The 21,871-nt window shown below is 38.0% G+C and overlaps 1 long non-coding RNA gene across 2 annotated transcripts; it reads right to left on the bottom strand.

The window, feature by feature from the left end:
* Positions 1 to 13,311: 13,311 nt before the first annotated feature.
* LOC124502290 (uncharacterized) lies at positions 13,312 to 20,362 on the bottom strand. 2 transcript variants are annotated; one of them, XR_006959893.1, is made up of 4 exons: positions 20,225 to 20,362; positions 17,163 to 17,492; positions 15,542 to 15,604; positions 13,312 to 13,428 (listed from the first exon to the last, which is right to left on the bottom strand). It is a non-coding gene; the product is annotated as an uncharacterized LOC124502290 (long non-coding RNA). The 2 variants fall into 2 exon arrangements; XR_006959894.1 differs by lacking the exon at positions 20,225 to 20,362 and adding an exon at positions 18,117 to 18,183.
* Positions 20,363 to 21,871: the final 1,509 nt, after the last annotated feature.

Below are 21,871 nucleotides of genomic sequence, written 5' to 3'. Positions count from 1 at the left end.
CTTGCTAATGTGAACACTTGCCCAGGAACTTTTACAATAGCAAGAAGCAAACTTCTATTGTGTGAAGATTCTACCTTTTAAAACCTTCTCAATCCAGTAACTCAATTGGAATAATTATTCTGATGCTGATACATTTGATTTCTTAGCTCAAATAATAGAACATCTTGCTTCTTGTCTTCCCAAACCAACAATACAGTAAGAATGACATATGCATAACTATTGAATAAATGCCAATTGTTCTAATGAGTTTGGACATACCTCATCTCAATCTCATAAGAATCTTAAATTACAGGATTTTCAAATCCTCATTTAAAAGATTCAAAACTGGTAAGATTAAGGCACAGAGAAGGGAAATATTTTGCCTACGATCAGACAACTGTCAAGTGGCTAAGTTTGGAAACTAGATTATTTTGACTCAAGTTATATTTTCTCCTGTAAATTTTCAACCATGTACCAGTTGTACATCCAAATCACAGGTGTGCTTATGGCAGAGACTGCTTTCTGCTCACTGAAATCCACTTCTTCCTACTGGCACAAGAGCCACACTGTAATTTCCTTCCTCCTTTGCACTTAGGTGTGGCCGTGTGACTGACTTGTCCTCAACAGAATGAGAGCAAAGGGAAAATTCATGCCCTTTTCAGTCTGGTCCATTTAAAACTTCCCGTGTGTGTTCCTCCATGCTAGTTCTCCCTCTGTTAGATGGAAGCAAAAAACAATGAAACCTTAAGGTGTGGAGGAGCCTGCAAGATGGAAAGGGTCTTGCTTACTGAATGAGTGTATGGACAGGAACCTCCCTAGCAACCTCCCTTTAAACCATTTTGTGAGCAAGAAATGAATTTCTATGTGTTTAATCTGCTGACATTTTGGAATCTGTTTGTTGCTACAGCCTACCTCACCTCAACAGATATAGAGAAAAATACAGTTTCCTGGTCTGTTTTCTGGTCTCCAGACCTCCTGGGTTAGAATCTTTGTGATAAAGCTTAAGTATCTATAATTCTTAAAATTCATTCTCCTGAGTGATTCTGATGTATCTGGTCTTTGACAGTTATGTACTTCATTCCACAACTGACCTTTTCCCCCCCCTTACCTTGCTAAATCCTTTTAGTTGTATATCTTGGGGAAAGGTTTTTCCAATTTCAGTTTTGTCTGAATTTTAAAAGAAGTTATAGGCCAACAATTTCTACTGATTCAGAAACAGGTTCACCTATTTTTTGATATTTTCTTTAAAATTCAATCCATTTGGGCCAGGGAATTTATGATGTTTCTTCTCATGATCAGTATTTCAGGTCATCTGTTTCCTTCAGTCCTTCCATCTGTCTGTCCATCCATCCATCCACCTACCTACCTATGTTTCTTTCTACCTACCATAGCTAAATAGCTTTCCTCAAAGTATTTTCCTTCAATTTTATTGTATAGATATAGACTATTTGCATTGTACAATTCCTTGCAAATAACATACAGCAATTACAACACAAGAACTCAGTAGCTATTTATGTGTTTTGGTGATTACTTTGAAACTGTAAATGCTCCCTTAAAATTTGGATATCAGTAAGAGTTCCAGATATGGTAAGGCCTCCCCCAGCTATTTTTGTAGTTTAAAATTGAGATCACATTTTCTTATATTATTATTTATTTTTTTTAATTAAAATTCAAGTTAACAGACAGTATAGTCTTGGCCTCAGGAGTAGAAGCCAGTGATTCATCTTGTACTATATGACACCCAGTGCTCATCCTGGAAAGTACCCTCTTAAATTCCCATCACCCATTCAACCCATCACTCCAGCAACCTCTCCTCCACCTCTCCTCCAGCAACCCTCAATTTGCTCTCTGTATCCAAGAGTCTCTTATGGTTTGTCTCCCTTCCTGTTTTTATCTTATTTTTCCTTGCCTTCCCCTATGTTCATCTGTTGTTTCTCAAATTCCACATATGAGTGAAATCATATGGTATCTGTCTTTCTCTGACTTATTTTGCTTAGCATAATACCTTCTAGTTTCATCCATGTTGTTGTAAATGGCAAGATGTCATTCTTTTTCATTACTAAGTAGTATTCCAGTGTGTGTGTGTGTGTGTGTGTGTGTGTGTGTGCGCCATATCTTCTTTGTCTATTCAGAAGTTGATGGACATTTGGGCTCTTTACATAATTTGACTATTGTTGATAGTACTACTATAAACATTGAGGTGCATTTGCCCCTTCGAATCGGTACTTTTGCATCCTTTGGATAAATTCCTAGTAGTGCAATTGCTGAGTGATAGGGTAGTTGTATTTTTAATTTTTTGAGGAAACTCCATACTGTTTTCCAGAGTGGCTGCACCAGTTTTCATTCCCACCAGCAGTGCAAAAAGCTTCCCCTTTCTCTGCATCCTCACCAACATCTGTGGTTTCCTGAGTTATTAATTTTAGCCATTCTGATGGGTGTGAGGTGGTATCTCATTGTGGTTTTGATTTGTATTTCCCTGATAAGTGATGTTGAGAATCTTTTCATGTGTCTGTTAGCCATCTCGATGTCTTCTTTGGAAAAATGTCTATTCATGTCTTCTGCACATTTCCTCACTGGATTATTTGTTTTTTGGGTGTTGAGTTTGGTAAGTTCTTTATAGGTTTTGGATACTCTTTATCAGACATGTCATTTTCAGATATCTTCTCCCATTCCATCAGTTGCCTTTTAGTTTTTTTTTCTTCTTATTGTTTCCTTCACTGTGCAGAAGCTTTTTATCTTGATGAGGTCCTAATAGTTTATCTTTGCTTTCATTTCCCTTGACTCCAGAGACCTCTCAAGTAAAAATTTGCTGTGGCCAATGTCAAAGAGGTTGCTGCCTGTTTCCTCCAGTAGGATTTTGATGGTTTCCTGTCTCACATTTAGGTCTTTAGTCCATCTCACATATAGGTCTTCAGTCAATTTTGAATTTGTTTTTGTGTATGGTTAAAGTAGCCCAGTTTCATTCTAACACATGTTGCTGTCCAGTTCTTCCAGCGTTATTTGCTGGAGACTCTTTTTTCCATTGGATACTCTTTCCTGCTTTGTTGAAGATTAGTTGGCCATATATTTGTAGATCCATTTCTGGGTTCTCTATTCCACTGATCTATGTGTATGTTTTTGTGCCAATACCATCCTGTCTGGATGATTACAGCTTTGTAATACAGCTTAAAGTCCAGAATTGTGATGCCTCCAGCTTTGGTTTTCTTTTCAATATTACTTTGGCTATTCGGGGTCTCTGTGGTTACATAAAAATTTTAGGATTGTTCTATCTCTGTGAAGAATGCTGATGTTATTTTGATAAGGATTGCATTGAATGTGTAGATTGCTTTGGGTAGTATTGACATTTTAATATTTATTCTTCCAATCCATGAGCATGGAATGTTTTTCCATTTCTTTGTATCTTCTTCAGTTTCTTTCATAAGCTTTCTGTAGTTTTCAGAGTGCAGATCTTTTACCTCTTCGGTTAAGTTTATCCTTATATTATTTTATCCTTTATTTAACCTTTTTTTTATGACTGAAATTGACTATGGAAACTCAATGCAGTGATATGTTTGATCTTTTTATCAGATGCCTTGAATATTTGTAATAGGATGATACTTAAGAGGTGGTGTGCATGAAGAAAGCCTTTGCTATATCTAGATTCATTGATAATTAGTAGAAAGCATCATATAAAGATAACTAATGTTTCATAGTGTGCTTACTGCATGCCAGGTGCCCTTGTAGGGACTTTGCATAAATTAAGTCCTTTAATCCTCAAAATGATCCTATGAGGTTAAACCCTATGTTTATCCTCCTTTCGTAATGAGGGCATCAAGGCATGTAAGCATGAAGAAAGATGCCCAAATTACATGGCAAGTAGGTGATAGTGTTGGGATATGAATCCATGTAGCCTTTAACTATATCCACACAGCCTGTTTTAATAGGTAAATATCGATTCTATGTGATTTTCCTTTCCTTCCATTCTACAGGTATGTTAGCTTCTATTGCCTCATAACAAATTACCAGAAATTTTAGTGCTTAAAACAGTATACACTTATTATCTTACTGTTTCCACGGGTCAGGCATCCAGACTTGGTTTAGCTGGGTCTTTGCTTAGGGTATCACAATACCTATAGTCAAGGTATTGGCCAGGTCATGGGTTTCATCTGAGTTTCAGGTTACTCTTCTGAGCTCACAAAATTGTTGGCATGATTCATTTCTTTATAGCTGTGGGACTTATTTTGGCAGCTTGCTTCTTCAAGGCTAGGAAGAAGATCACTTTTTGACCTCATTGAAGTCCAAAATCCTTTTAAAGGGCTTCCAACTGATTAAGTCAGGTTCACTCAGGGTAATCTCCTTTCTGATGAATTTGCCAACTAATTTGGGATCTTTTCCAAAAAATGTTTATTTTGAGAGAAAGAGTTAACAAGTGTGTGGGCTCATGTGTGGGTGCAAGTGGGGGAGGGGCAGAAAGCGAGAAAGAGAGAATCCCAAGCAGGCTCCACATTTATCATGAAGCTCCATGCAGGGCTTGATCTCATGACTGTGGTATCATGACCTGGGCCCAAATCAAGAGTTGGACATGTAATGGATTGAGCCACCTAGGCGCCCCTAATTTAGGATCTTAATTAGATCTGTAATATCCTTTCACTCTTGCCGTAAAATGTAACCTAATCAAAGATGTAACTGAATCGTGCATGTAACACCAAGGGCATAGATCACGGGGGGCCATTTTAGAATTCTGCCTACCACAAAGGCACAATGTCTGATCCCTTCCTCTTTGGGTGAAGGAGATGGATAAGTACTGTCTTACAAGATGATATCTCCATTAGAATCAATTCATCAACCTCAGCTTACAAAAATATCATTTGTTAAAAGTTTTATACATAAAACTTTCCCTCTTTAACTCCTTTCCAGAAGAATTTTTTGCACACTGAAGGAAGGTGGATGGTATAAACAAATAACTTTCTTTGAGTTTATTATAAATTTACTTTGACTAGTTTTCCAGGACATTCCTTAAGATAACCTAGTTACTTTTGTTCTATGATCACCCATTGGATAAAAATCAAACTACTTACTGTGGCAAACTAAGATCCCCCCTGCACTAACCAAACCTACCATGTTGCCCTGATCTCGTCTCACTGCCTTCTCATCCCATCATTCTATTCCATTTCCCTCATGCCTCAGATCTCTGCACATGATGTACCTATATATATGGCCAGTTTTATCTAGTACCTTTTATATCTCACCCTCCACCCCCTACCCCCCACCCTCCACCCCCCACCAATCTGCTGGTATCTTCTCTGGTTCTTCAAGACCTGACTCTGTTATTATTTCTTTTGTGAAGCTCTCCCCAGTTTCCAAGTAGAAATATAAAAGCTGCAGAAAAAGGATTTGGGTTCTAGGTTTAGCTGGAGGGTAGAATGGGTGATAATACTGATCTGAACCCCTTCTGAAGGGTCCTATCTCATTCTGGATTTAAGTATGTTATAGAAAAAAATACTTTAGAAGAAAATAAAATGGACTTAGGAAATCAAAGCTAAACTAAAAATATACATGTGGACTCTTAACATATTCTATCACTAAAGAGGTTGAGAAATAAATGTCAAATGTGTTCTCTAATGTCTGGGACTTTGTTCTTTTCTAACGCTCCACTAAAAGGAGCCAGAGCTCTTTAAAGGCTAGGTAAACGTTTAAGTCTTGTGTGAATGCAGGGATGCTTTAAACATACCTAGCATAGTGTTGAAAGGACAATGGAGTCCATTTTGAGGTAGTTCCACTATCTAACTCAAAACCATTTGAGCATTAAAAAATAATTAGTCATAAACAAGGTTAGTTCATGATTCCATGAATCCATAATGATAGTCAAAATGGGAACAGGTGAAGTTCACAAAAGACATCGTGATGTGAAAGAAGGTTGAACATAATTAGATATGCTTAATTTTTATTGATTTTAAGAGAATTGTGGTATTGACATAGGTGAGTGTTTGGTTTCTTTTATTGGATATATGGTCCTTTATTAAATTTAGATCTTTACTTTTCCTGTATGTAGGCAAGGTAAAGAGAATTACGGGTAATACTAGGAGTTATGAAAAAGTAAGAAGCATACCAAGAATAAGAAAGGTTGTGAACAGAAGTGTAGGAAAACATGTGTAGAAATCGAGGGTTGAAAGGAGATAGATTCGTCACATACCTAGAGTAAACTCAGTCTTTCATCTTCTAGGAAACAAAGCCTCTTGGATGATTGGACTAATTATCAAGAGATACTAACAAGCATAAGTTGATTATAATGCTAACAAATCATGCCAGAATTGTTTATAATAACGAAAGGAAAACAGTATGTCTTGTGGGCCAAGTAAACCTTTAAGAACGTATCATTTCAGGAAAACATGACAGATTGCCAGAAACCAAAACTGTGTGAAAGATGTGGTCTTGGAAAGACCCACTGACAAGTACCCTGTGACTCTAGAAAGGAGAGAGGCAGGCAGGGAAGGCAAAAAAAAAAAAAAAAATGGCTACTGGATTAAGTTTAAATCACTCTGGAAATTTCAACCAGGGCCCAGGATTAATTAATTGATAATAGCCTGGAAACTGTAACATTTGTCGTCTGGGACAATATTTCTTCCCCTGTTGGTTAAAGGTACCTTGACACTAGAAGGTCTGGACTAACTGAGAAATATGAATAGGTGAGCCAGTAATTTTTAATATGCTAAATGAGTATACAACAGTAACTATCATTGTAACAATCTGTATTCTACTTTTCCTGTTAATCTACTTGTCTGCTCCTAATGTACAATATTGTTTATGTATGTATACTTTTAATATATTGCTTATCATCTGCCTACCTTTTTCTCACCCTTTTTCCATTCTTGTCAGATATAAGCGTAAGGGTCATAGCCTATTTTTAAACTGCTATATTGATGTATGACTGTCCAAAAATGTAGATATTTAATGTATACAAATTGATGTCTTTGGAGGTAAGTATACACCTGTGGAACCATTGCCCCAATCAATGCTATAAACTTATACATGATCTCCAAAAGTTTCCCCCTGCCTCCTTTGTTTTGTTGTGGGTTTGGGGTCTATTTTGATCACTGATGTATCCAAGAACCCAAGACAATACTTGTCACATAGTAGATGCTCACAAGATATTGAGTAATTGTCTCTCAAAGGTTCTTGTCTTTGTAAGTTGTATGTTTAAGGTTTTTGAATCATTTAAGAAAAGTCAACTCATTAGACTTGTAACTACATTGAAATTTTAACCAGCATCTTGCTGTTTGAGCCTAACACAGGTTGAAGGACATTTCCAAAGAGAGGGAGGGTATAAGTGGAGAATGGTTCCGTGTGCGTGTGTATCTGTGTCACATGCTGTTTTATGGCTAACCTGGCAGGTAGGATTATGTGCTAGCATAGACTTTCTGAGAGGGCAAGCCCTCTATGAAATGGATGTCTATAAAATTCCATTTTCTGGAGTTTTTATCCAGATGGATTTCAAGAGGGAGACAAAGTTCTTTACCCTTGGAGGGTGGGTCCAGGTATTGTTTCCTCCTTTTTTCTTTCTTCCTTTCTTTTTTTTGTCTGAGGAAACAAACTTATATACAAGTTAGGTGTGACAGGGAGAATATTTTTGGAATCTCTCCAGATGCATCTTTCTTTGTTGATGAATTAGCTTCTCTCTCTGCAACCTGTCTACTGCTATGCCTTTAGAAAAAGAGACTTACAAAATACCACCTCAAAATATATAAAAAGATGGTATGCAAAGAAGATATAAAAAGTTCCTTATAGGTAATGGGATGTTTTCTCTTCCAATCTGTAGCTGCTAAGCAAGAAAGGAAAAGTCAGGGACTCAGGTTTTCAGTATATGCATCCTGCTCAGAAGGTTCAAAGAAGACTCCAATTTTTCCCCTATCACTGCTTGAAATTCTGGCAAAGGCTCTTTGCCAACATATGAAGTGATAGAATAACCATGGTGTTGGCAAGTAGCTAGATGGATGAGGCAGAACTTTGACTCCTGGGGTTCTAAAAGGTCCTTTAGGCCTCAATGAGTGGATGTGTTGGTGCTTAGAAGACCAGAGAATTGGCAGAGGCCCGAGGATGCACAAAGAGCTGTAGTGGGAGAAGATACCCCAGAGGCAAATGGTCAGGACCAGAGTATGTGCCAGGAAAATATTCAAAAGCCCCATCTAGACCCAGTGACCCATCAGCTGGGAGGGGACCAAACTGTTCGCTGAGGATCTAGAGGGCTTTGTCATGCCTTGACCTTGCTGCCATGTGATCACATCAGCCCCCTCCTCCCCATTTTGGAAAGAGCAGAGGAAGAAAGGGGAAGTTGGAAAGAGAAGAACCCATTTAAAAGAGAAGAACCCATTTGAAAGAGAAGAACCCATTTGAAAGAGAAGAACCCATTTGAAAGAGAAGAACCCATTTGAAAGAGAAGAACCCATTTGAAAGAGAAGAACCCATTTGAAAGAGAAGAACCCATTTGAAAGAGAAGAACCCATTTGAAAGAGAAGAACCCATTTGAAAGAGAAGAACCCATTTGAAAGAGAAGAACCCATTTGAAAGAGAAGAACCCATTTGAAAGAGAAGAACCCATTTGAAAGAGAAGAACCCATTTGAAAGAGAAGAACCCATTTGAAAGAGAAGAACCCATTTGAAAGAGAAGAACCCATTTGAAAGAGAAGAACCCATTTGAAAGAGAAGAACCCATTTGAAAGAGAAGAACCCATTTGAAAGAGAAGAACCCATTTGAAAGAGAAGAACCCATTTGAAAGAGAAGAACCCATTTGAAAGAGAAGAACCCATTTGAAAGAGAAGAACCCATTTGAAAGAGAAGAACCCATTTGAAAGAGAAGAACCCATTTGAAAGAGAAGAACCCATTTGAAAGAGAAGAACCCATTTGAAAGAGAAGAACCCATTTGAAAGAGAAGAACCCATTTGAAAGAGAAGAACCCATTTGAAAGAGAAGAACCCATTTGAAAGAGAAGAACCCATTTGAAAGAGAAGAACCCATTTGAAAGAGAAGAACCCATTTGAAAGAGAAGAACCCATTTGAAAGAGAAGAACCCATTTGAAAGAGAAGAACCCATTTGAAAGAGAAGAACCCATTTGAAAGAGAAGAACCCATTTAAAAGAGAAGAACCCATTTAAAAGAGAAGAGACACTAATACCTAATATTGGCAACCCTAAAGGGGTGCTTTCCATCCCCTGGTACCCAATGAGGTGATGTTAATGAAGATGTGTAAATATATGATAGAAAATAAAGGAGCTGCATATTCTTCATACATCTAGGTAGTATTCGGAGTTTCCAGCCCTGCTACCTGAGGGACATATTGAAGCCTACCCAGGTGTGAGGGGTGTAACTTCAGTCTCAGTCTGGATCCTTAGGACAAGATTCTATCCAGTTAGATCCAGCATTTAACATTTTGTTCTTGGATGTCAGCAAAACCTTGCTGCCCTACAAACAGTTGCTACATAAAAACTAACTCAGCCTTGGAAAGTCCCAAAAACAATAGAATTCTGTAAGCATTGGAGCAAAGGTGGCATTCAAGCTGGAGAAAGAAAGAAATCCATCTGACCTGAGTTCAGGAAAGGAGGAATGTGATCTGGGATCCTGAGGGGCACATGGGCAGACAAAGGAGTGATGGGAGTTGGTCAAGTGAACTCTGTTAAGCTCATGGTGTGGTTTTGTTTTTTTTTTTTTTTCTCGGTGTCATTTCCAATATGGACTCACAGAAGTGAGATGCTTAAAGCAAAAGAATAGGATTAATTTCCGTGGGCTCACACTGAGGTCCTGGGTCAACCAAAATGTGATGAAGGCAAGTTTTGTTTTTGAAAACTCCACTCAACTGCATTAAAGAAGAATTTGGCTCTTAAAGGTATCACAGCAGTAAGAACAGTCAGAATTGGCAGATTCAGAAGATGATTTTCATGTATCAGTTAGAGCCAGGGCTCAACAGCTCTCATATCTACAGAAGAAAACTTAACCTTATGACTGAAGATGATAAAGTAGAAATGAAATAATGAGCTCTATTAACAACAATAACAAAAGACTTTAGTATTTTTTAGACAATGCATTTTGGGACTACTCTGAAAAAGTAAAAAAGCAACAGTGCAATGATCTCAAATATGTGAGAACAGTATAAATAAGTATTCCAAATAACGCACACCATCCTTCCTGACCCTGAGCCCTTATATCGAGAATACTTACACAGTTTTGGGCTAAATTGTCAAGGTAACTGCCTCAGCTCTGTAGTTTACTTTTACCTTTTTAGAGCGATTTGAAAGCATCAAGGGAGGAAGACATGGTACACTGGTATTTCCAGCTATACAAGTGCAGTATTAGTCACGATCATCCTCAGACCAACATGGATGGTTTGGGATATAGAAATATCCTATTGATTCCAACTAACATAAACAGTTTCTCTCAAAATTCCTCATCTATGAAATGAACACTAGGTATTTTTATGCACCGTGGAGGAAATGACCTGAGTACAAAGACCCAAGTAAGGTGCCGTGTCATGCAGAGGTTAGAGATAGACCAGTTGGGTCCAAGTCCAAGCCTCCTATCACCTGCCCATTCAGACTGTTTCAGCAAAAACTATTGGCAGAATTGAAATAACTTTTAAACCATTAAAATTAAAACCATTCACCTTTTCCATGTATGTATCAGTCAAAGAAAAAAAGGGGTGGGGCTTAGGTGAGAAAGGAAGTAGAAATAAGAGAGTTGGGGGAATGATGGTAAGAGGAATAGGAAAATTTAAATTTTTACTCCAAGTAATTTCTAACTTCAAGATTAAAATACCATACATACGTAAGGAGATTTCATCAGCCTAACATCAGTAAGATGAACACTCATTTTGATTCAGTTCTCCAGTTCAGGGCTGGGCTGGTGCCTGTGTATATGGACTCTCTCTCCATTCCCTCTGCACCCCACAGTGTGCATCTACTGGTCAGAGTGATTTAGAGACATGTTCATTGGTCCATATACAAACTGAACTCAAAGACCTTGGCCTCATTGATTCTGGACTAGTTCATCCCTCATTTTCTAGATTGGATTGCATTAGCCAGCCAATGTTTTTCTTAAACATCACCAGGAGAGAAAACATCACAATTCATTACTTCCAACCTATTTCAGTGTTGAATGGAGTGCTTAATCTAAATCAATAATGTAATTAATAAATGGATGTAGGTGAGCACTTTTGAGAACAAGGTTGAGAATTTCATTCTTAACAAAAAAATAATTTTTTCCTCCTAATCTCATCCTGGCCTCAGGACTTATTGTTTTCCCAATAAGTTTATTTCTGGAAGTAGCTAAAGAGAGATTTCAAACCACAAAATCAGAGAATCTCAGAAGCCAGTGTGCTTTGTTTGCCCTATTTCTTAATGTCTTATGCCCTCTGGTGGTAAAATCTGGGGACTTGCTGTGTTTTCACTTGAATTCTTATATATATACACACAATATTTTTCTATGTATATTTTTTACCTTTTCATAAAGGAAAATGTTAACATTTTTATTTTGAGAAAAAAATATCCTTTTATTTTGAGAGGGTGTTAAGTTGTCCCTTTAAAACAAAACTTTGGGGGCACCTGGGTGGCTCAGATGTTTAAGCATCTGACTTTGGCTCATGTCATGATCTCACAGTTCATGAGTTTGAGGCCTGCATCTTCAGGCTCTGTGCTGACAGCTGGGAGGCTGAAGCCTGCTTCCCATTCTGTGTCTGCCTCTCTACCCCTCCCCTGCTCTCACTCTGTCTCTCTGTCTCTCAAAAATAAACATTAAAAAAAATTAAAAGATAAAAAAATAGAAACAAAATTTTGTAACCAGAGATGGTAGGGGGTTGGAATGGTTTTTCTTTCTTTTTAATATACATTTTTTTCAATTTTTCCTTTGAAATAGTTTCAGATTAACGAAAAATTACAATTGTATAAAATATAGTATAAAAGTTCCATAACCTTTTATTTGGCTTCCCTAAATACTAACATTCTACTTAAATACAGCACAGTTCTCAAAATTAAGAAATCAACGCCATTCCGAAAGGCAAGAACTGCAACTTTACCAATGTCAATGTCTTGAAGTTGTCTGTGTGCTCCTTACCAGTGCTCCTACCTTCTTCCTCTTTGAGGAATATACTAACTTGATTATTTTATAATTTTCTGGCTATTTATTTTGCTTTTACTACATATCCATATATTGCTAAGTAATAAGTACTCAGATTTGTTTGTTCTTGGGTGTTTATAAAAATGATATTATACTGTGCGTGGCCCTCAGAGACCTGTGGTTTTCATTTAACATTATACACCTACGATTCATCTCTCATAAAGTATGCAGCTGTATTTCCTTCACTTGTGCTCATATATAAATTCTATGGTGTGATTTGACAAAAGCTGACTTATCTATTTTCTCTTGATGGATATTTGGGTTGCTTTTGTCTGCTTTGTTTTATTGCAACTAAGAACAATGCAGGATCGTTCTTACATAGATCAACATCAGGAATGCAATATTTTGGGTAGCCACTTAAATAGACCATAATGCCACGTTAAGATCTTGGGAGGGGGGAAGCTGATAGGTTAATAAATTATATTAATGTTTTTGTCAAAAGAAAAAGAAATGACTAGTGAAATTCCTTACACTGACTAGATGAGAGAAGGAAAACAAACAAAAAAGTTCATACCTCATTCTCCTCCTCTTTGTCTACTGTGGCAGCTGTATCACTAATTATAGGGAACTGAGTGGGAGTCTGACAAGGACTGACTGATGGGTGATAGCACTGGACTGGACCAGCAAGCCACATAGATTTAAAAGAGAGTGAGTTTCACTGCATTTTACAGACTTCATACGCACAGAAAACTACACAAGATTTTTGGCTATAAAATTCATAAACGCTCAGTTCTGGTCCACCTTCCAGTTTGCTTCCATGGTGCAACCCGTGTGATCTTACAGAAATAAAGATAGTTAAATGTCATCCCCCTTCTTTAAATCTTTCAGTGGGTTCCCCTGGGTCTCTGAATAAAGGCAGAACTTCACACGGCCCCTCCTTCAGTCTCCAGGTGCAGTTCCATGCCATGCTTTCCCACACTGACACTCTAGCCATAATGAATACCTGCAGTATTTCGTCCCCCTGCATCCCATCCAGACAGCATCTTCTCCAGGAGGTCTGTCCGAATCCCTGCCATATATACCCCTTGCATGCCTTCTGGAGGGACGTGTTCTAACCCTCATTACATTCCATTTTATCCCTGAATTGTCATTAAACTCTTGAGGGTACAGACTAATGTAAGATTCTCGATCCTAGTGCCATGCTTTACATAGTAGGTACTTCATATGTTTGTTGACTGAGTGAATGAATAGATATTATTTTCTTACCTTTTTTGGCTTCTTGGCGTACTCATCTCTCCTATAGGACATCTTTTTTCTTCCTGCAGGGGAAATGACTTTCCTATATCCTCAGGATTGTCACCATCATGAGCTGTGGATGGTCATAAACTTTTCAAACTTTCAAGAGAAACCTCAAATAAGTGATCTGAGATGTTTTTTAAGAAAATAATCACCTGACCTATTTTTTCCACTTTCTTTTCTGTATGGGAATGATTTGTAGCTGTCATTGGGATGAATAATCCCTGGCCTTTTATAAAATGCAAACCCAAAAATGTTCTTTGAAATCTGATCATGCCATTTCTAAAAGGCATCACTTTCTGTCAAAACCCTGGTCCAATCCTGGCAATTGATATTTTACAAGTATCAGATGTATTCTCTGAACTGTTTTTCTTTACCTTTGGCAGTGGTAAGAGCCAGTTTTTATTGAGTACCATCTATGTGTCAGAAATTCTTAATACATGGCATATGGATTACTTTATGCAGCAGATTTAATTTTTTGCCATTTTACAGATGAAGAATCTGAGGAATACAGAGACTAAGTATCTTGGCCAATAGTAATAAAAGGAATGGGACTTATATTTTCAGGGGAGCCAAATCCAGAGTTTGTATTCTAAAATTGCAATAGACCACTTTCTTCATCAAAAATTCACCCTACCATACCTCCTGGACTATGTAATATTGTTTGTATGCCATGTACATGTGTATTGTTATCTTCCCAATAAGGTCCTAAGATCTTTCTTTAGAGGGAATGTCTTATCTCTTTAGCCTCCACAATATGTAGTATAGTGCTAGACACATTTCGTAAATACATGCTCAGTTGCTTTGCAAAATTTAAATTCTCCCCTAGTCTTAGGAAACTGTACATAGGGTTTTAATAAGTTAAAATAAAGTACCATATTTTAAAAATCTCTAAATTTGTTGATCTAAGAAATGAATTTATGATATTTTTTATAATGCGATAAGAACTCAAGAAGGGGAGGAGATCCTCATGACATCACCTATCTACTATCTCTCTTCTCTATCGGGCCTCTAGATGGATGTAATGGTGTTTTGATGATATTAGTGAAACTGAGTGACTTTTGACTTATTTTCTTTGTATCAACTGATTAATAAGCATTAATTTAACTCATTATCTTTCATAGCTTCCTCTCCTGAGGGCAATGGCTGTTCTCTGAAGGAGTAGGAAGCTTGTTGTTATTGTATGAGGGTGTAACTGAATTCTTTTTCATTCCCAAGGTCACCCCCAACTAAGCTTGTGTACTCTAACTCTTGTAATGATGTGCGTCTTTGTCACCTGGAATGCCACCCAATGCCTGAGAGATTAAAATATTCCCCGATGCCACAGTGAATGGGGTTTGGGGAGGGCATTGTGGAACCAACCGTCAACTCCAAGGAAATAATAACTTTTCATTACCAAGACCCTCTTTCCTTCATGCAGAAAGACCCAGCAGGCTACCAGACTTGCCTGTACATGTCTGAATTTACTGAATGTATGTTTACAAAACATATCTGGTAAGTTACAATTCCATTAGTATTCTCTCAAACCAATGTAAAACTAAAGAAAGCAAAAGAATAAATAATTGTATATATTAAATTACTGCCTCAAAGCTTCCATAGTATAAGAATGTCTTCCCAGAACTTTTGCCATAGTATTTTTTTATTAATAAGTACTTCTTTTCTAATCATTTTGGATTACAAAAATACATGTTCATGGTCGAACTATTGGAAATCAGAAATGTATGTTTAAGTGTTTACTAATTCATAATCTCTTCACTCAAAGATACTCACTGTTAATATTTTGGTATATTTCCTTTCTCTAGATAGGTGGATAAATAGATTTGTAAGATAGAAACATAACTGACAAATATCTATAGATATAGATACAAATTTCCACTGACTCCTTTCCTTATTTCATGGACATTTTTCCTCAATGACCTTTTTAAAAAGGCTTCAAAATGTCTATTGATCACTATATAATGTTCTATTCAATCTGACATTGCTGGATACTTTGATGCTTTCACTGAATTGAACACCAGTTTGTGCTTCCAAATCTTGATAAGAGAGGAAAGTCAATGAGGAGCTACATAAACAGAGAGGGAGGCTTTCTAAAGGAACAAAGCAGCCTTCATCTGCCCAAAAAATCCTGGAACTAAAACATAAAGAAGTTCTTGTTTTGAAAGAGGCCCTAGAACTCAGATGCTTACCTGAGATTTATCAAAGCAATTCAAGTCCAGTGGAGCTCTGTTCATGTCTAAAATCTCTCACTGCTGTGCAAGGGTAGGAAAGTGACAAAAACACATCTTTATCAGATTTACAGCAACTTCATTTTCTTAAGCTAAGTGGCATATATCACAAATACAACCTTAACACACGGCTTTGGCTGCTCCTAGTGGTTACCAGCTGGTGGGAGGACATTAGGGAACAAAAATTGTAGACAAAATCAAGGGACGTTCTCTGAACCTTAGAATAGGCACAGCCATATTACCTCTACTTACGCAGACAATCTACCTTGTCTGTTACTGTGTGAAGTAAACACCTGCTTTGAGGTATATTTACCCGGAAAAAAACTGGTGACTAATTTGTCAGCTGAAAGATCAGACTGAAAGGAATGAGATTAGTCCTAAAAGAAATTAGGCTGAGGGATGTAGCACAAAAAACAAAAAACTTCACTTCAGTATTGTGTACAATGAAGCATGCAAGGCTTTTATAGCACAGAAGTGCAAATTAAAATATATACTATTTTATACCTGTTAAACTGAAAAGTTTAAAATGAATGTGGCCAAGGATGTGGAGCAATGGAAACTCTCACACGGTGCTGGAAAAGCACAGGGCAGTTATGTACTCTCTCATAAAGCTGAAAGTATATATGCCTTTAAATGGAGCTTAGGGAAAGCCAGAGAAAAATTAGGGTGTTTTTTGTCATTTTGAAAAACATACTGAGATATAAAAGGTGATGAAACTTCAGGGTTAAATGTCTTGCACCCTCACTAAGGCTCAGGAGAAAGAACGTGGTGTGCTGGTGTGCAAGGACCAAGCAGTGGGAGCATCTTTCTCAGGCACAGGTAACGCGGGGTGCATTGTCTATAGAGACTTTAAAAACGGAAAGATAACCAACTAAAAGTCATTCTGCTTCCTTATTATCACCCTACGCTAACATTTCTAAACAATATTCCTCCCTGAATCAAAGTCTTTTGTTTGTCTAATTTCTTTACAATTATTGTAGTAATTGTATATTTTTGAACTACCTCATCCTTTCATTATCATTGTTTTCTATGGAAGTCAGTTCAGAGAACTTTCAGTGATTCAATCACTAATACTCATGGACTCAGCTACATAGTACCTCAGGGGATAACGGGATTGGAGGGAAATTTTCTAAAATGGTATATTATACCAAGGTGGTAGATAAAGGGAAGGCGTCAGTAGAATGGGAGAGATCAAAGAGAAGGGGTGATATATAATTCATCAAAGTCTGTAGGCTTTTGTAGTTGTGGTTCCCTTTGGTGACTCTGGGCCTGACCGTGACTGTGCTTGAAGAATGGGACAATAACACATGTGAGGCAAACAGACACATGTAAAGTGCTTGCACACAGAGGCTCGCTCCCTTTTGGCCCTTGAGGGGGACCCTGTAATCACTAATGGATGTTCTAGATGATGAGTGACACATGGACTAGCCACTTTTGTTACCCAGCTGACATTAGGCTGATTTCCAGACATGTAAGTCTATTCTAGACCATTCTGTCCCAGGCAAGCCTCCAGCTGGTCATGTGAGTGAATACAGCTATAATTAGCCACACTGGCCCACGCGAGCAGAAACATCCAGCTTACCTTTAGAGTTGTGAGCAATGCTGTATGATTGTTGTCTTAAGCCACCAAGTTTTGAGGTGATTTGTGACACAGCAGTTATAAAGTCCTTGAGTTGATGAGTAAGGATGTCGTACAAGGCAGAGGAAGAAGAGACAGATTGATCTTGGATATAAGATAATATATATCTATCTATGTTCAAATCCCACCCCCCACCCAAACATAAACACTCCTTCTCCCGCTTCCCCTCAGGGTGAGGAGAAAGAATGTAGGCTCTGAGCTGCAACTGTCTAAATTTAAATCCTGGCTTTGTTCCTTGTTGGCTGGGTGGTGTTGGGCACACATCTTATTCACCTGTAAAATAGAGATGATGGTATTTACTTCACAAAGTTGTTGAAAAGACTAAGTGATGTATCATATTATCATGTGGATCACAATAAATGATCTTAATAAATGTTTTAAGTGTTAGCTAAGTAGGTACCTGAGTGAAGATATAGCATAAATTTGAGGTGAAATGATAGGAAAGGTTGAGAAAATATGTATCAGGTGACATCAAAATTTTTAGGAATACGGGATGTAAGATACCTTCAGAAGTAAAAGAACAGTGAGAATCTGAGGATAAAGAAAATGAATAGTGGTGAAAATTTTAAGAAGGTAATTATGGAAGAATTTCAAAAAATGGTTGAGTGTCAGCGATAGTCTAATTGGAGTTAAAAAGAACAAATGCATCAAAGACACACTCGGTACAGTTCTGATTTTCTACAACCGTGCTCGGTAGCTCAGGAGTAGAATTAGCAAGAACAAGTAATGGGATCGTTGGGTGGCAGATAAGCAAAGAAATGGGATCATGGGAGCTAATACTAGAGATAGTTGGCCATATAGCCTAAGTTGACCTGGAAGCAAGAGAGATCGTAAAGGAACTGACTGAGAGAACAGAATGGGGTCAAAGGGCAAGGAGTAGGAGTCATATAGACCTACTTGAAAGCTGGAAGCTGCAGGGGTGTCTGGGTGGCACTGTGAGTGCAGGGCCTGACTCGGGGCTCGAACCTGTGAACCGCAAGATCATGACCTGAGCTGAAACCAAGAGTCAGATGCTTAACTGAGCCACCCAGGCACCCTAGAATCAATACATTTTAAAGCTAGGAAAGGTTTCAGAGAATACCTCATCCAATTTTCTCATTTTGCTGATGAGAAAATTGAAACCCAGAGACATTTAGTGACAGAACCGAGTGACTAGGATCCTGTCTGCCTTTGTCATTTTTTTGTTTGTTTGCTTGTTTGTTTTTTCCTGTGTTACATGTATGTCCAGAGAGGAAGTCAGGTTCCTCAGGACAAGGACTTCTTTGAATCTGTAGCATTTACATGTTGGAATTCTCAATAGATACTCTCGCCAGTAACAAGATGCTTTACCAAACTACATGAGACAGCAGGAAGAGGAATAAATTCTTGTGAACAGATTTTACAATTTAAAAAATCATTGTTTTTCGGGGCACCTGGGTGGCGCAGTCGGTTAAGCGTCTGACTTCAGCCAGGTCACGATCTCGCGGTCCGGGAGTTCGAGCCCCGCATCAGGCTCTGGGCTGATGGCTCAGAGCCTGGAGCCTGTTTCCGATTCTGTGTCTCCCTCTCTCTCTGCCCCTCCCCCGTTCATGCTCTGTCTCTCTCTGTCCCAAAAATAAATAAACGTTGAAAAAAAAAAATCATTGTTTTTCAAACTCTTAGATGTATAAAATTTTCCAAACAAAAGGTATTTGAAAGGTTTTGTTTGTTATATAAGATATTCAGGTGTTTCCATCTTTAAAAAAAATTAATTTAAATCCAAGTTAGTTAGCATATAGTATAATAATGATTTCAGGAGTAGAACCCAGCGAATCATCAGTTACATATAACACCCAGTTCTCATCCCAAGTGCCCTCCTCCTTAATGCCCATCATCCATTTAGCCCATTCCCCCCACCTAACACCCCCCCAGCAACCCTTAGTCTGTTCTCTGTATTTTAAGAATCTCTTATGGTTTGCCTTTCTCTCTGTTTTTATCTTATTTTCCCTTCCTTTTCCCTATATTCATCTGTTTTGTTTCTTAAATTCCTCATGAGTGAAATTATATATTTAATCTTTCTCTGACTGATATTTCACTTAGCATAATACATTCTAGTTCTTCCGTCTTTGTTATTGCAAGCAAAAGGAAGTTAATCAGCCTTAGTTTTGTTCCTTTAATTTACTGCTACCGTCTTTAGGATGTATGTGGACCAATTCAGTCCAGTGTAGGTTACAGATACTTGTTTGAATCCCAGCAGAGGAAACTTCTCCCATCCAACCCTTTTGCCAATTAACTGGAAGAAGCTTACCTTTGGGGTTACTGATTTTAATTTCATTGTGGAAAAAAGAGCATTAGAGTCAATTTAATAAACAAAAATCTTTATGCAGTTCAACTTAATTTGATAGTATAGATTGGGGAAAAAAGTGGAAAAAACAAAAGTAAATATAAAACTTGGGAGCTAAACCAATATTGTTGCCAGGAATTACTAATTTCTTCAGTTTTGAATTTTAATTCCAAAAAAAAAATCAATCTATTACCCAAGATTATTCCTTGCCTGTAATATGTGATTTGTCATTCATTACCTTGAACAACTTATTCTCTGAACCCATTTGAAAACTGAGTACGGAGCCTGCCATTTTCATTCCAAGTCTACCTGCGACCATGCTAAGCACGGTCACAACATAGTTTAATCAAAGCTCACTGTGAACACTATCACAATTTAATCAACACTCTACATGATCATTTCAAGATGGTAGCTCTGAAATTTCAGGACAAGCTTGTGAGCATCCCGAACTAGAAAAGCTCTTCTAGTAATTCTTCCCCTGAGCTTAGTTGGGGCATTCCAGACATGCAGCCATCCTTCCCACTCTCCACTTCACCTTCCTCCTTCCCCTTCCTCCCTTACAACAGAGAAATGACAACCGCCACCCACTTTCAGTCAGTTCTCCTAATTCCACCCACAGCAGTCCAAAACATAAAGAAAACACATGTATTTGTTTAAATACGTAACTTGCGGACAGCATTTTCACAGAAAAAAATATTCTCACCCTCTTGGTGCTAGTCCTCTGTGTATTTTTCTTCCAGACTTATTCTTCCCCAAATGACTACAGTTTTTGCTGGCATTTCTCTGAAAGTATATTCAAGCCCTCGTTAAGACTCAGAAGGGCTCCCTGAATTTGCAGGCAGCTTCCTGTGGGGCTGACGTTTTTCAGAATGCAAGCCTGGTGTGCAGAAGGTGGGCAAGGTGTTTGAAAAAACAGGAAGCACCTGTAAATGTGTGACTTTATTCCTGGAAGCAGAAGGCTCCCTCTGAAATGGTTGTAGATGCTTCCTGCTGTTTCACCTATGAGCACTTTTTCAAAGCCTTTAAGTACTTTAAAGACCAAGAATGGGCTTCCAAATGGCAAGATTATTTACAAAGTCTGGTGTATCCCTGGGCATGGTGGAAATCCATAGCTTTTTTATTTTTTTTCCCACGCAGCTTTCTCCTTTTGCTGGGGATATTGATACGCATGTAAATTCAAGTAGGCTTTTAAAAATTATTGTGGCAAAAACACAATATGATATCTGCCCTCTTAATACATTTTTAAATGTAGTGTATAGTATTGTTAATTATAGACTGGATGGAGAATAGTAGATCTCTAGAACTGTTTCATTTTGCGTGACTGAAACTTTAGGCCCATTTAATAGCAACTCCCAGTTTCCCCTCACCAGCCCCCCGGCAACCAGCATTCTACTTTCTGCTTCAATGAGTTTGACTGTTTTAGATAACTCATTTAAGTGGAATCATGAAATATTTGTCCTTCTGTGACTGGCTTATTTCACTTAGTATAATGTCTTCAATGTTCCTCCATATAGTAGCATATGACAGGATTTCTTTCTTTTTTATGGCTAATATTCCATTATGCATATATACTATGTTTTCTTTATCCATTTATCTGTCAATGAGCAGATAAACGTTCATTGGGTTGTTTCCACCTCTTGGCTATTGTGAATAATGCTACAATAAACATGGGAGCGCAAATATCTCTTCAAGATACTGATTTCAGTTCTTTTAGTTATGTACTCAGAAGTGGAATTAATTGCTGGATCATTATGGTAGTTCTATTTTAAATTTTACAAGGACCCTCCATGTTGTTTTCCATAGCAACTGCACCATTTTGCATCCCACCAACAGTGCACAAGTGTTCCAATTCCTCCATATCCTCACCAACACTTGTTATTTTCTAGTGTGTTGTCGTTTTGATAATTTTAGGCTGCTATAACAAAAATACCACAAACTAGGTGGCTTAAACAACAAACATTTATTTCTCACAGTTTTGGAGGCTTAGATGTCAAAGACAAAGACACTGGCAGATTTGTTGTCTGGTGAGAGTCCACTTCTTGATTCATAGAAAGTTGTCTGGTCACTGTGTCCCCACAGGTCAGAGAAAGAGAGCTCTGGGCTCTTCATCTCCTAAGAGCACCAATCCTATCATGGGGGCTCTACTTCCATGACTTCATCCAAACCTAATTACTTCCCACAACCCCTGCCTTCAAATAGCATCACAACAAAGATTAGGCTTCAACATATGAATCGGGGGGTGGGGGGAGGGGAGCACACAAGCATTTAGTTACTAGCAGTGGCCATCTTAATAGCTGTGGTGATATTTTGTTGTGGTTTGCATCTCCTTGATGATTAGTGATGTTGGGCA

The sequence above is a fragment of the Lynx rufus genome, unplaced genomic scaffold, assembly GCF_022079265.1.
Source record: "Lynx rufus isolate CCGP_SWC_20201006 ecotype Redwood Valley unplaced genomic scaffold, mLynRuf1.p SCAF_7, whole genome shotgun sequence".
NCBI lineage: Eukaryota > Metazoa > Chordata > Mammalia > Carnivora > Felidae > Lynx > Lynx rufus.
This window is presented reverse-complemented; position numbering and strand designations above follow the sequence as displayed.